The following is a 12,814-nucleotide window of genomic DNA, read 5'->3' as shown; positions in this document are numbered from 1 at the left end:
GAGTGTCAAGTGACAGTTTTTGTTTAAAAGCAGGAAATAATTGTAATCAATAGCTTTAGCCGTTTAGGTGATTAAAGTGAAAGTTGCTCAGTTGTGTCCGATTCTTTGTGACCCCATGGAGTTGTAGCCCACAAGTCTCCTCTGTCCATGGAATTCTCCAGGTAAAAATACTGGAGTGGGTAGCCATTCCCTTCTCCAGAGGATCTTCCTGACCTAGGTATCAAACCTGGGTCTCCTACATTGCAGGCAGATTCTTTACTGAGCCACCAGGGAATCCCATTTAGATGTATAATCTTTACTGTTAAATGAACAAGTAGGACAATGAATCTGATAGGACAGATATAGAATATTACAACAGGTTCTTACTTTGTGATGTACTTAATCAAACCTGATAAAATTTTATTCTTCTCTAGCTCATTTCTTTCAGGACTGTTTCTCTAACTTACATTAACCAGTATTTTGTTTCCAGTTTCTGTTTTCCATACTAATTCTTTTACCTCAAGTAATACATCCTCACATGCAACTGTCTGTACCTCTTTAGTTCAGAAATATACCGCTTTTTTGAAACTTGACCCAGCCAGTTAAGAAATGTTAGTATCTTGATCAGCTGAAATAAAGGCAGTTGATACTTCTTTATATATGTAGCTGTTAGAGTGACCTTTTTAAGCAACTTGTTGTAGTGAAACCAATAGAGGAAATGGCTGTGGACTAAGATAGGAGTCAAGCACTTTATATTCTGTATTTACTTTAAAATAAAGCATAGAAGCACTGGACTCCCCCCTCCCGCCCCCTTTTGAAATGATTTTGCTCATATCTTTCTGGTAGTGGACAAGCTACGCTTTTTAAAAAGCAATAGTGGGGGAAAAGACAATAATAGGAAGGTGAAGAGACTGAAGATTTACAGTGAAGTATTAAAAGGATAGAGAGAGTGTATAAACACAGTTTCTGAAGGATCTTTTTGTTTCTATGACCTCCCTCTCTGTGCTATTCCTAGATTACTGTCTTATTTATTTTGTGCCCTTTCGCTGCCCTGTTCAGACTTCTCATTTTGTGGTCCCTGTTGGGCCTCCTCCTCCCAGCATGCCTGTGTAAAAGTTTATCTGCATACCCTACCCTCTTAGCCTCTCTCCAGGGGTTTTATTTCCATTTGTTTAACAGCATGTTTGGGGAGGAAAATAGTTTGAAGAAACGAATTCTCTAGAGAATAGAAGAGTAGATGCTACTTTTTACATTTAAAAACTACATTTATTTCTTTTTAAGAAGTAGATTAGTAGTTCACCCAGATGAACTTCTCATTGGAAGAATTGCAGGTAATATGACCAAGGGAAAGCAAGCAAGAGGTTTTAATGAAAGAGTTTGTAAGAGTATACAATGTTTCAGTGAATTTCAAGCCTACCGAAACTATTAATTTAATGATTTCTAAACGCACCATTTTCCATCCTAAGGATACGGTTGTGTTCAATTTGCTTTGTGTGCTCTGTCAGGGTAAAGCATGCCACAGATCAGCTGTTGATTTTAAAGTTATGTGGTGCTGATTTTTTTTGTTAGAATGTGGGTAATGAGTGTGTGTGTGTGTATATATTATGTGAGTGAAAGATTCTTATGAGTTTGTTGTCTTTTCACATTTAATATTGACCTGAAATAGGGTTTATTCAAGCATCTGTTTGGGGAACTAGATAATTCTACACCTCTTCTAACTTTGAAACTCAGGAGTCTATTATTTAATCCTGTTGAAATTCAGGATATTGAACTTTGAAGGAAAAATATAGCATGTATAACAGTTGAGTCAGAGGTAGGTAAGCTGATTATGTCCTAGTTTTGACAAGGCAATTCTACAGGAAGGAGTACAGAAAAATAAACAAGAGATTAGGATTAAAGTTGAGATAAGGCAGGGGTGGTCTGTTGCAAAGTGGAGTATCTAGGAATAAGTAAATAAGACTGAAGTCATTTAAAGCTCTTCACCAAAGACTTGAACTGGGGATAATAAATGTTGGAAGACACTGGTGAATTTTGAGGATGGATTGTAAAAGTTTATTAGATTTCTTTAGCTTAGTTGCTGGAGAGAGGATGCCAGTGAGGAAAAGAGAGACCAAAAATCTGAAAAAGTAGACTTCAGGGCTTCATGAAGAGTCTTATTAAAGTACTGGAAGGTCTGTCATCTAAATTAATGAAATAATTTCTTTTCCTCTCCACTTACAAAGGTGGTTTATTACAAGGTCATTTAAGCAAATTCAAACAGTAGAGAAAATCACACAGAGGAAAGAAAAGAACCTCCTAAATTTTCCACCATCATAAAATTTACATCATAAAATCAGGACTAATAAATGGAGTTAGAGGAAGATGCATTTGGCTTAAGGAAGAATTTATGAATATTTAGAAACTCATAGAGTCTCCACCAGCACATTATGAGCTTGTGCAAAAGACTGCTTGTTTAGAATGTTTTAGGAGGGGATATAACATCTGTAGGAAATGGGCTTCATGACCTGTGAAGCTCCTTGTTAGCCTATGGATTTTACCTGATTCTTGTCTGTAGATGTTTGCTCCTGACAGAGTTTGTAAAGTGAAAGTAAGGTAAAGGATGATTAAAAGTTGTAGGATTTTATTTGACCCAGCAGTTCCACTTCTCTAAATACACACAAAAGAATCAAAAGCAAGGACTTGAATAGATAGTTTTACACCAGTGTTCATAGCAGTATATGAATAGATAGGCAAAAGATGGAAACAACTCAAGTTTATTGACAAATGGATAAATAAAATGTGGCATATACAGTCAATGGAATATTTTTCAGCCTTAAAAAGGAAGGAAATTCTAACATTCCACAGCATGAAATGAACTTCAGAGACATTATACTAAATGAAATAAACCAGACAGAAGAGGAAAAATACCATATAATTTCACTTACATGAGAGACCTAGAGTATAAGTTATGTAGAGACCGAAAGGATTAGTAGGAAGGTGGTTGCCAGGGGCTGGTATAGGGGGAAAATAGGGTTTAATGGGTGCAGAGTTTTAGTTTTGTAAGGTGAGAAGGGTTCTGGAGCCTGGTGTTGTAAAAATGTGAATGAACTTAAGTGGAAGTGAACTGTACACTTAGACGTGGTTGAGATGGTAAATTTTGTTATCTATGGAACTGCAGAAGTGTTAGTCGCTCAGTTGTGTCCGACTCTTGGAGATCCCAAGGACTATAGCCTGCGAGGCTCTTCTGTCCATGGTGATTCTCCAGACAAGAATAATGGATTGGATTGCCATTCCCTTCTCCAGGGGATCTTCCCAATCCAGGGATCGAACCCAGATGTCCCGAATTGCAGGCAAATTCTTTACCATCTGGGTCATATTTTACCACAATAAAGTTGTATGATTTTGTTGTAATTTGAGTAGGATACATTTTTATATAATATGGGAGAAACAACCACTGTAGGAAATAAGACAAATGCCTGAGGTAAGAGGGGATGAGCAGAGGTTACTTCTTTAAACTTTTGTAGATGGTAATTTTTCCCTGTCAAATTTAAAATATAGGCAGTGATAGAAGGTTGTAGAAAAATATGAGTGAATTTTTAAACTTTTCTGCCTAAAGTGTGATGATACAGAATCGGTATAACAAGTGATAAGAGTGCCAGAAGGGCCTTCAGAATTAGGAGAGTTACAGACAAGATTAAAGAAGCTAAAGATTTTTACTGAGAGTTGATGGGCCTTGTATATATATGAATACTTTTGCAGACTTCACTTACAGTTTTATTTGTATCTTCAAGCTCCAGAAAGAAACTAAAAATGAAAGAAAACAATAGTGAAAATGTCCAGACTTTCAGTGGAGAAATTTGGCATGATTAGTTATGGGAAAAATTATCAGTTAACTTTTAGAAGAGATCTTTAATAAATTCTAAACCTAAGTTTCTGATTTTGTTCCCGTCTTGAGTTGATAGCAAAACTGCAATTGTGGCTAAATTTTTTACATTACTGCACATGTGAAATGTGTACCAACTTGCCTCATCTCTCTGGTGAGAGGGAAATGTTAATCATAAATTAAATGATAACTATAGTGTTTTTTGTGTATGAGTGCACACTGGGAAATAAGGAGATCATATCATTTGGCTTCACTCAGTCCCAGTTCATTTATTTTTACATTAAAATGTAAGAATGTGTCCTTAGGAAACTTCCACTTTATTTTTTATATCACCAGCACTTACTGCTGTGCAGTTACATGGTAACTATTTGATAGATGTTCAGTGAATGAGAAACTAAGTTAGTTTCTTTTCCACCTCATCTTTTTCTAAAAAACTTTATTGAGGTATAGCATGCATGCCATAAATTTCACCCATTTTGACTCTATAGTTCAGTGATTTTTAGTAAATTTACTGAGTTGTGCAACTATCACTGTAGTCCCCAATAAGATTTTTCATACTTGGATACAGTTAGTACCAGTTCCCACTGCCATCCTCTAATTTTCTTTCTGTCTCTGTTGGTTAGCCATTTCTGGACATTTCATATAAATAAAATCATATACTTTATGGTCTTTTGCAGTTAATCTATATTGTAGCATGTGGATTAACTTCAAAAGACCATAAATTATATGATGAGATGGTTGGATGGCATCACTGATGCAATGGACATGAACTTGGGCAACCTTTGAGAGATGAGGGACAGGGAAGCCTGGCGTGCTGCAGTCCTTGGGGTTGCGAAGAGTCGGGCATGACTTGGTGACTGAACAACCATCACCATATTGTAGCATTTATCAGCACTTCATACTTTTTCATTGGTGTGTATTGTTCTTATAGATTTCTTATATATGATTTTTTAGCTTTTTATTTGAATTTCAGACTTAAGAAAAGTTGCAAAAACAGTAAAGTTAAAAAAGCAGTATATAAAAATTTTTATGTTACTTTACCTAGGTTGCCCAAATGTAAGCATTTTGTATACTTTATCTGTCTGGTTGATGTTTCTAAAATGTGTAAGAGTAAATTGTAGACATGCTGTCCCATTCACATTTAAACACTTCAAGAGTATAGTTTCTAAAAGCAATATATTCTTATGTAACCACAGTGTAATTGTCAAAATCAAGATATTAATATAATACTACTTTCTAAGCAACAGACCTTATTTAAATTTGACAGTTCTTCTGCTGATGTCCCAATCCATGATCACACATTGCATTTCCTTTTAGCTTTTATGTATCTTTGTAGTTTCCTTTAATGTAAGAACATTCTTTTAGTCTTTGTCTTCCATGACCTTTACATTTTTTATAGAGTTCAGATCAGCTGTTTTGTAGACTGTCCTTCAATTTAGGTATGTCTGATGTTTACTCATGGTTAGATTCAGGTTGTACATTTTCGACAAGAATGTCAGAGAACTATATGTCATTTTCACTACATCATATCCAAAAGTATGTGATTTCAGGTTATCCCATTATTGGGATATTGGATTGATTACTCCAGTCCCTCAGTTTCTGTGATGTCTGCTGTGGTTCTTCACTAAAAAGGTATAATTTTTTCTCCTTTGTAATTAGTATCTTTTGTGTAGAGGGAGATACTTTGAGACCCTGTGAATACCTTGCTTCTCATTATGTCTTTGCCCACTAGTTTTAGCATCTCATTGTTATTTATCTATTGCTGCTTAACCCTGTTATCATAGATTTAGGAGCTTAAAACAACACACATTTATTATCTCAGTTTGTATGTGTCAGCAGTCTGGGCATGGCTTCACTGGGTTCTCTGCAAGACTGTAGCCAAAGTGTTGACCAGAGCTTGGTTCTTATTTGAGAATAAGAGAAGGATTGGAGAAGGAACCACTTCTCTCCTTGGAGAAGAAACCACTTCTAAAGCTGTGTGGTTGCTACCAGGATTCAGGTCCTTGAGATTTATCAAAATGAAGTGCCTCAGTTTCCAGCTGGCTGTTGGCTAAAGGCTGCCCTGAGTTCTTTGCCATCTGGGCCCTCCCAATCTAATATGCTTCCTCAAAACCAGCAAGGGAGAGGCACCTTGCAAGAATACTGCAATCTTTCGTGATGTAGTTACTGTTCTGCCCCCTCTGCTGTATTCTGTTGGTTAGAAGCCAGTCACAGGTCCTGCCTACATCATGGGGAGGGAATTACACAGGAGATGAGTAGGAAGTGGTGATAATTAGGGGTTCTTTAAGAGTATATCCACCAAAACGTCCACTGATAATACTTGTCTGCAGAGTGGTGGTCACATATGGTGATTTTCTGATTCTATCATTTCTTTGTTAGTTAGAATTATATGGCAATGAATTCTCCCCCATTTATTGATTTGTTCTTTTATTTATATTAGTATAAACTCATTGGAGCTTCCCAGGTGGTGCTAGTGGTAAAGAATCCGCCTGCCAATGCAGGAGACATAGGAGACGCAGGTTCTATCCTGGGTCAGGAAGATTCCCTGGAGAAGGAAATGGCAACCCACTCCAGTATTCTTGCCTGGAGAATCCCATGGACAGAGGAACCTGGTGTGCTACAGTCCATAGGGTCACAAAGAGTTGGACATGACTGAAGCGACTTAGCACTTATGAGTTCATGCATGAACTCATAGATTCTTTGTTTATCCTGTGGGTTATTATTTTCTACTGTATTCATTTATTTTGTTGCTTGAGTAGAAGGTAGCAGTTTAATCTCTACACAAACAGGTAAGAGAAGTCTTTCGCATGGGTGCCTAAACAGGTTTGTGATATAATGAGTCATTTATCAAAATAGACATTTGAAAATTGAAAATGTATTTTGATATAGCAAACTTTTCAAGTTGTTGTCAAAATGTCATGATTGCTTTTATATTCATATTATTCAAGGGGATAGCTAATTTTCTCTCTAAATATCACTATCCTATAATTGAAATGATTAAGTGTTTTGGTGATAATGAACTAAACACACTCATTCTAAAACCACTGGATCCTCCCACCCAGCTTCTTCACCTTGGGCTTGTCTCTTGATCTTTAAATGCTATGTATAGGCATCCCCACTCTTCGCATTTGTGAGCATCAATGACTGACTCTTTTTGAGTGTCTCTTCTGGTACTTGGTGAACAAATACCTTGCTAGTCAATGTGTCTTTTCTCTTGGGACGTCTTTCACTTCAATCTGTGTATAGTCTCTGTGCCCCTTTACCTGCTGTTCTAGTTTTTGTTTTAACTAACATGCTCTTAACAAAGGAAGTGATTTTGAAAAAGAGCCTTATTCTCTTTCAGAAATTACATTGTTTTAAAATTTATTCATATTTTTTTTTATTCATATCTTTTAGAGTATTTACTTAAAATTTTTGTAAAAATGGTTCCTGATAGCCAAAACCAGGTCAATCAGTAATGAAAAAATAAACACTGGAAAAATACCCTGAAATTCAGCAGCCAGGAATTACCACTGTATTACATTTAATTGAAGAAACTAAGATAATTGCTGTACTAATTTTTTTCCCTGAAGATTAGTCATCTACTTCATTTAGGGTATTAATTCCTAAATGATCTCTGAAGTTGAGGAAAAAGAAAATAGAAAAATTCTGAACATGCATTATCATTTTTTAAATAAAAGCTAAAAAAAATAGAAAGTATTTGCATTTCTCTTTTATCACCATAATTGCAACTTTTCCCCCTCTAAATGTTTCTCCACTCATGCATTTATTTCTTTATTGGCTAGATTTAAGTTAATGGATGATGTTTTCCCTGAGTTCTCATGGACTTAATATTTTTCTATTACTTCTTTAAGTGATATCTTATCTAGATACGTATATATTTTTTTACTGTCTGGCATTGAGTATTGGTGAGAAAGCAGATGTTCCCTCCATTATACTGGGCTAATCAGTCAGTTTTTGCTACAAAACTGTCTTGGTTTCAGTGGTTTATAACAACAGATAGTTCCTTTTCTTCTTCATGTCTTTAGAGGAGCTGAAGATTAGTTATTGCCTAGGCTTGGCTCTCTGCTGTGGGTTCCGAAATCAGTGGTCTGCTCTCATGGCAATCAGGAGGCAGTCACACTGTGCAAGCAGCTGCTAGCCTCTGGTTCTGTCATTTCTGTTACCATTTTATTGATCAAGTCTTATGGCCAAGCCCAAGAGGGGCAAGGGAATAAATACATTTTATTTACTGTAAGGTGGCCTGATAGAGGCAGTGAATGATTACGTAAAAACGGTAATATACTCTGCCACTTTTGCTTTTCATGCCTAGATCTCAGCTTTAAGTTCAAGATTTAGAAAAAAAGTAAGATAAATATTTTGGAGTATCTTGGGTCAGTTAGGCTGTGCATGTTGAGTAACATGTTGCCTCTCCTTCCATCCTTCAGTACACACTGTTGATTCATACACATAATACTCTCTTATTGGTAGGAGAGAGTTGTCACCTTTGAACATTCTCCTATATTTCTCTTCTGTATCCTTTTTATATCTCTGTCATTATGAATGCTTTTGATCTAGATGCTTTGTCAGTTAAGCATTTTCATTTGTAAATAATAGGAAATGCAATGTAAACTGGCTTAAACATTAAAGGAAATTAGTCATGTGATAAAAGTGAAAATACCTGGCAAAACTTGATCTAGGTGCTCTGGCAGTTTGATCAGAATCTTGGCTCTGCTTCCTTCATTTTTGTTCCATTTTTACCAGGTTCATCCATCATAGTTGCAGATGGAGCCTGTATGCTTTGGAGTTTAACTATAGAAGAAAAGAGAGAATCTGCTTCCCAGAGCTTCAGTGAAATCACATGTTATTGAATCTGGCTGGCCTACAATAGAGTCACATGTTAAGTTAAAACTTTTTCATGACAATATGTGTAGTTATAAATGAAATATATTTAGGAGAAGTATTGATTGTATATAACATTGAGATGGCTTCCTTAAACAAGGTACTTAAGGCTGAAATCTGAAGAGTGAATTAACTGGAGTTTCTAAGAGAAAAAGTGAGGGTTATCACTGCAAGCAGGAGCATTAACTAGTATAAAGGCCAAGAAGTCAGAAGAATTATAAGTTACAAAATGAAAAGAAAACTAGAGTAGGCCAGAGCAGAGAGTGTGTCACAGGGGTCAGATCATTTTGATAATTCTGGGCTTTATTCTAAGCACATTGTGATATTGTGGATGAATTTTCAGCTGGGCAGAGATGGCACAATCATACATATTTTTAAAAGGTCACTGGCTTCAGAGTGGAGAATTGATGAAGGTGAGTGAAGTTATTGTCACTTAAGGTAGGTAGGGAACACTGGAATATCATGACACTAGGGTGGGAAACAAGTGAAGGTAAATACCAGTTACTCAGTCACTTCTCTGTGACATACACTTGCTATATGTAATTAAGATTCTGCACAGATTATGAAGTAGATAGTGTTTCTTCTATTTCACAGATGAGCAGATTAAGGATATTTACTGACTTGCCCATGATATACTCAGATCTGAACTCTTAAGATTGGTGTGAATACATATATCTGGCTCTTTAGGCCACACAGTAGTCTCTTTTCATGAGTTGCTATGTTTGTTTCCTCTGAGCAGTGTTAATTATAGGCCTCAGGTCTTTCAGCCCTGCTGGCTACTGTTAACCCCCTTTACTGCAGAGAAAATCAAATAAGGCTGTTGGCAGTATGACTGAAGTTGCTTCTGTTCTTGGGCCTTGTGTATGAAGCATCTTAGTATATTCCCTTCATGAAGTGTATCAGCATAAAATTGTAACACTGCACTTGTTCCTTTCCTTGAGAACTGCTCCCCAACCCCCCCAGCCACTACTCCAACTACAATCTCTTAAACATGGACCAAAAAAATTAGAAACTAAATTACCTCATGATAGTTATGTAATCTTTTGAGGTATTCTTGCTTCAGCTGCTTCAACCCCATATTATACTTACTTGACATCAGTATTGATTTTCTCTGTACCAGAGTTTTATCATTCATGCAGGGGCTGTCTGTTCCTTCAAGTTACTCAGTTATTTTTATTTTAATTATGTCATTCTGGAGTTACTTCCCTTGAAGATACATCCCTGCCATCATGGGCAGTGTAGCCTATTTTACTTCTCTGCCATTGCTTCATTATTCATAAAAATGAATTTTTCAGGGATTCTCTGGTTTTTTATATTTTCCTGAAATCAGATCTAAATTTGTGTTTTAAACAGTGTAGTGTTCTGTATATCTTGTGGGTTTTTTGAAAGTTTCATATTTCCTTCAAAGGAAAATTACATCAGATTTGTGAGGAAAATATGATGGTGTCTGTATCTGTTACCACATCTTTTCACCAGATGTGTGTGCCATTTACTTTCATTTTATGGGTTTTACCGTAAGAGATTTTTTGTTTTGGTTTGGTTGGCTTTGGGTTTTTTGTTTGTTTTTTGGTGTTTTTTGTTTTGTTTTGTTTTGTTTTGGGTTCTAGGTACTAAGCTCTAGATGAGACTATGTGTTACTTTCCCTCAGACCTAAAGTACTTTGTACAGGCCTGCAGTCTCCGTTCCATGATGCCAAAATCCAAAATGCTTGAAAGAGGTTTTTCAGTCTTTTGGTACCAAACTTCCTTTGTCGACAATTCTCTTAAACTGTTTTTCCTACTTAGTGTGAATATTCATGTATTTCACCGCATTTGGTTATAGAATTGCTGCCCCCGATCTCTCTGGTGATGTTACATAGTATATGGCATACCATGTTGCCTTTCAAAAATCCAAACAGATTTTTATGTCTGAAACAATTGGCCTTAAGTGTTTGGGGTCAGGATTGTGGACTTGTGTCTGTATCGGTAGCACTGGTTGCAGTGTGCTATGGCAGTTTGTTCCCTTGTCTAACTATCCTGTTACACTTTGAACTAGAAAGGTTTCCTCTTTGGACCCACAGACTATAGTTTATTGGATACTTAATAAACAGTACTAAACAGAGTGGGTACTTAATACTGAAATTGAATACCAAAAATTAGGGCAAACCTTTTACCAGATAGGTTATTGAGCTACACAGATTATAGCATGTTTTCTTTTTACTTAGTTATATGTTCTTTTTAAGCAGTCTTTTTCCTCTTCTGCTTCTTTTTTCTTACTGAAATTGTCTTCACCACTTACAAAGCACTAGGTGATCTTGAACCAGCTTACTTATTAACACCTCAGTATATTCGTTTGTTCATTTGTAAAAATGGTGTAATAATTTTGCTTACCTCAAAGGATTGTTGTGAGGGCTAACCAGAATGCTTCCTGGAATTTAGCACTCCTTTTGCTGTTAACATAGCTGTTATTGATTCATATCCTGTTGGTTACCTTACTAACATATGGTCAGCCATTCTTTTATTGACTTTGAAGTCATTTTCAGTGCTTTGACACTTTTTAGCAATGCTGAAGTTAATCCTTGCATGTATGTTTGTAAGTCTTTGTGGTCTTATTTTGGGGGGATTGATTGAAGTGGGATTGTTGAATTAGTAGCCCCTAATAGTTTTAATTTTAGTGGATACTTCCATGTTACTTTCCTAATACAGAATTGAGGTGGGGGGTAGGGAGTGGCAGTTTTCAGTCCCACCAGCAGTCTTTAAGAGTGCTCTTTTCCCGTAACCTTACCAGCAATGGGTTTATCAGTTCACTTTTTAAAATGTAATTATAAGCTTATGGGAAGTTATAAGAATAGTCCCATGTATACCTCATGCTGCTTCCTCCAGTAGTAGCATCTTTATATAGCTGTCGTATGATATCAAAACCAGGAAACTGACACCAGTACAGTACTGCTAACAGAGACTTGAATATTTTGATTTCTCCAAGTCTGACCAATGGGGTTTCAGTTTCATTTGTTTTCCTTTAACCACTGTTAAGTTTGGGCAGCTTTTCATGTATTCTGTTGGCTGTTTATACTGCATGTTCATATCCTTAATCCATTTTTTTCTAATTGGTTGTTTGTGTTTTCCTAAAAGAAGCTGTCTTAGGATTATTCATTTTTTTGTCTGCCATTTGTTTTGCAGTTACTTATTCTAGCTTTGTATGTTTTATGTTATTTTGTTGATGATATTTCTTTCCTGTACAGAAATGTTTATTTTTATTTAGTTACTAAGGTTGTCTTTTGTGGTGTTGGAGTTTTCTCTCTCATGTCATAAGTTTGGTCTATCCTGTAGGATGCCACACATTTCCATTTAGAAAAATGAATTGATTGTGATTAGAAAGGAAAATGTTATATATAAATTTTCTACAGATAATTTATTATATAGCTATAACTCCAGAAAATATGATAAATGTATATTAGCTTCCCTGGTGGCTCGGTGGTAAAGAATCTGCCTGTAATGCAGGAGACCTGAGTTTGAGCCCTGGGTTGGGAAGATTCCCCTGGAGAAGGAAATGGCAACTCATTCCAGTATTCTTGTCTGGAAATTCTCATGAACAGAGGAGCCTGGCAGGCTGCAGTCCATGGGGTGCAAAAGAGTTCGACACAACTTAGTGAATAAACAACAACATATTAGAATTAGTAAACTTTTAATCAAGTTTCTACATAGAAGGTGAATATTCCAAAGCCTGTTTTATAAGTCTTTTTAAGTGATCTTATGATAGGTCTAAATATAAGTGACCATTATAATATAGATAAATATGGAATCATTATGTTATACACTTGACACTATAATATTATATGTCAGTTATATCTTAGTTTAAAAAAGGCCATGGAAATATGTTCTTTCCATAACTAAAATTCATTCTGGTGCAGCAGTATGAAAGGAGATTAATATTGTTTATTTCTCTTTGTGTTTTCTTTTTCCTCCCTGTTTTACTTATGAATAGTTAAGGCTTGTGCTAAATGAAATATATTAAAAAATTTGTTTTCAGCTTTATTGAAGTGTTAACAAATAAAATTGTGAGTAAAATAAAATCTTTACAGAATACTTTTGTGATACTTCTGTGAGAGAAATT

At 35.9% G+C, this 12,814-nt stretch overlaps 1 protein-coding gene across 2 annotated transcripts in view; it reads left to right on the top strand.

The window, feature by feature from the left end:
- ASXL2 (ASXL transcriptional regulator 2) overlaps window positions 1-12,814 on the top strand; it is a 114,140-nt gene that overhangs the window by 59,676 nt on the left and 41,650 nt on the right. The gene's annotated exons all lie outside the window — the stretch shown is intronic.

The sequence above is a fragment of the Dama dama genome, chromosome 11 (assembly GCF_033118175.1).
Source record: "Dama dama isolate Ldn47 chromosome 11, ASM3311817v1, whole genome shotgun sequence".
Lineage (NCBI taxonomy): Eukaryota > Metazoa > Chordata > Mammalia > Artiodactyla > Cervidae > Dama > Dama dama.
This window is presented reverse-complemented; position numbering and strand designations above follow the sequence as displayed.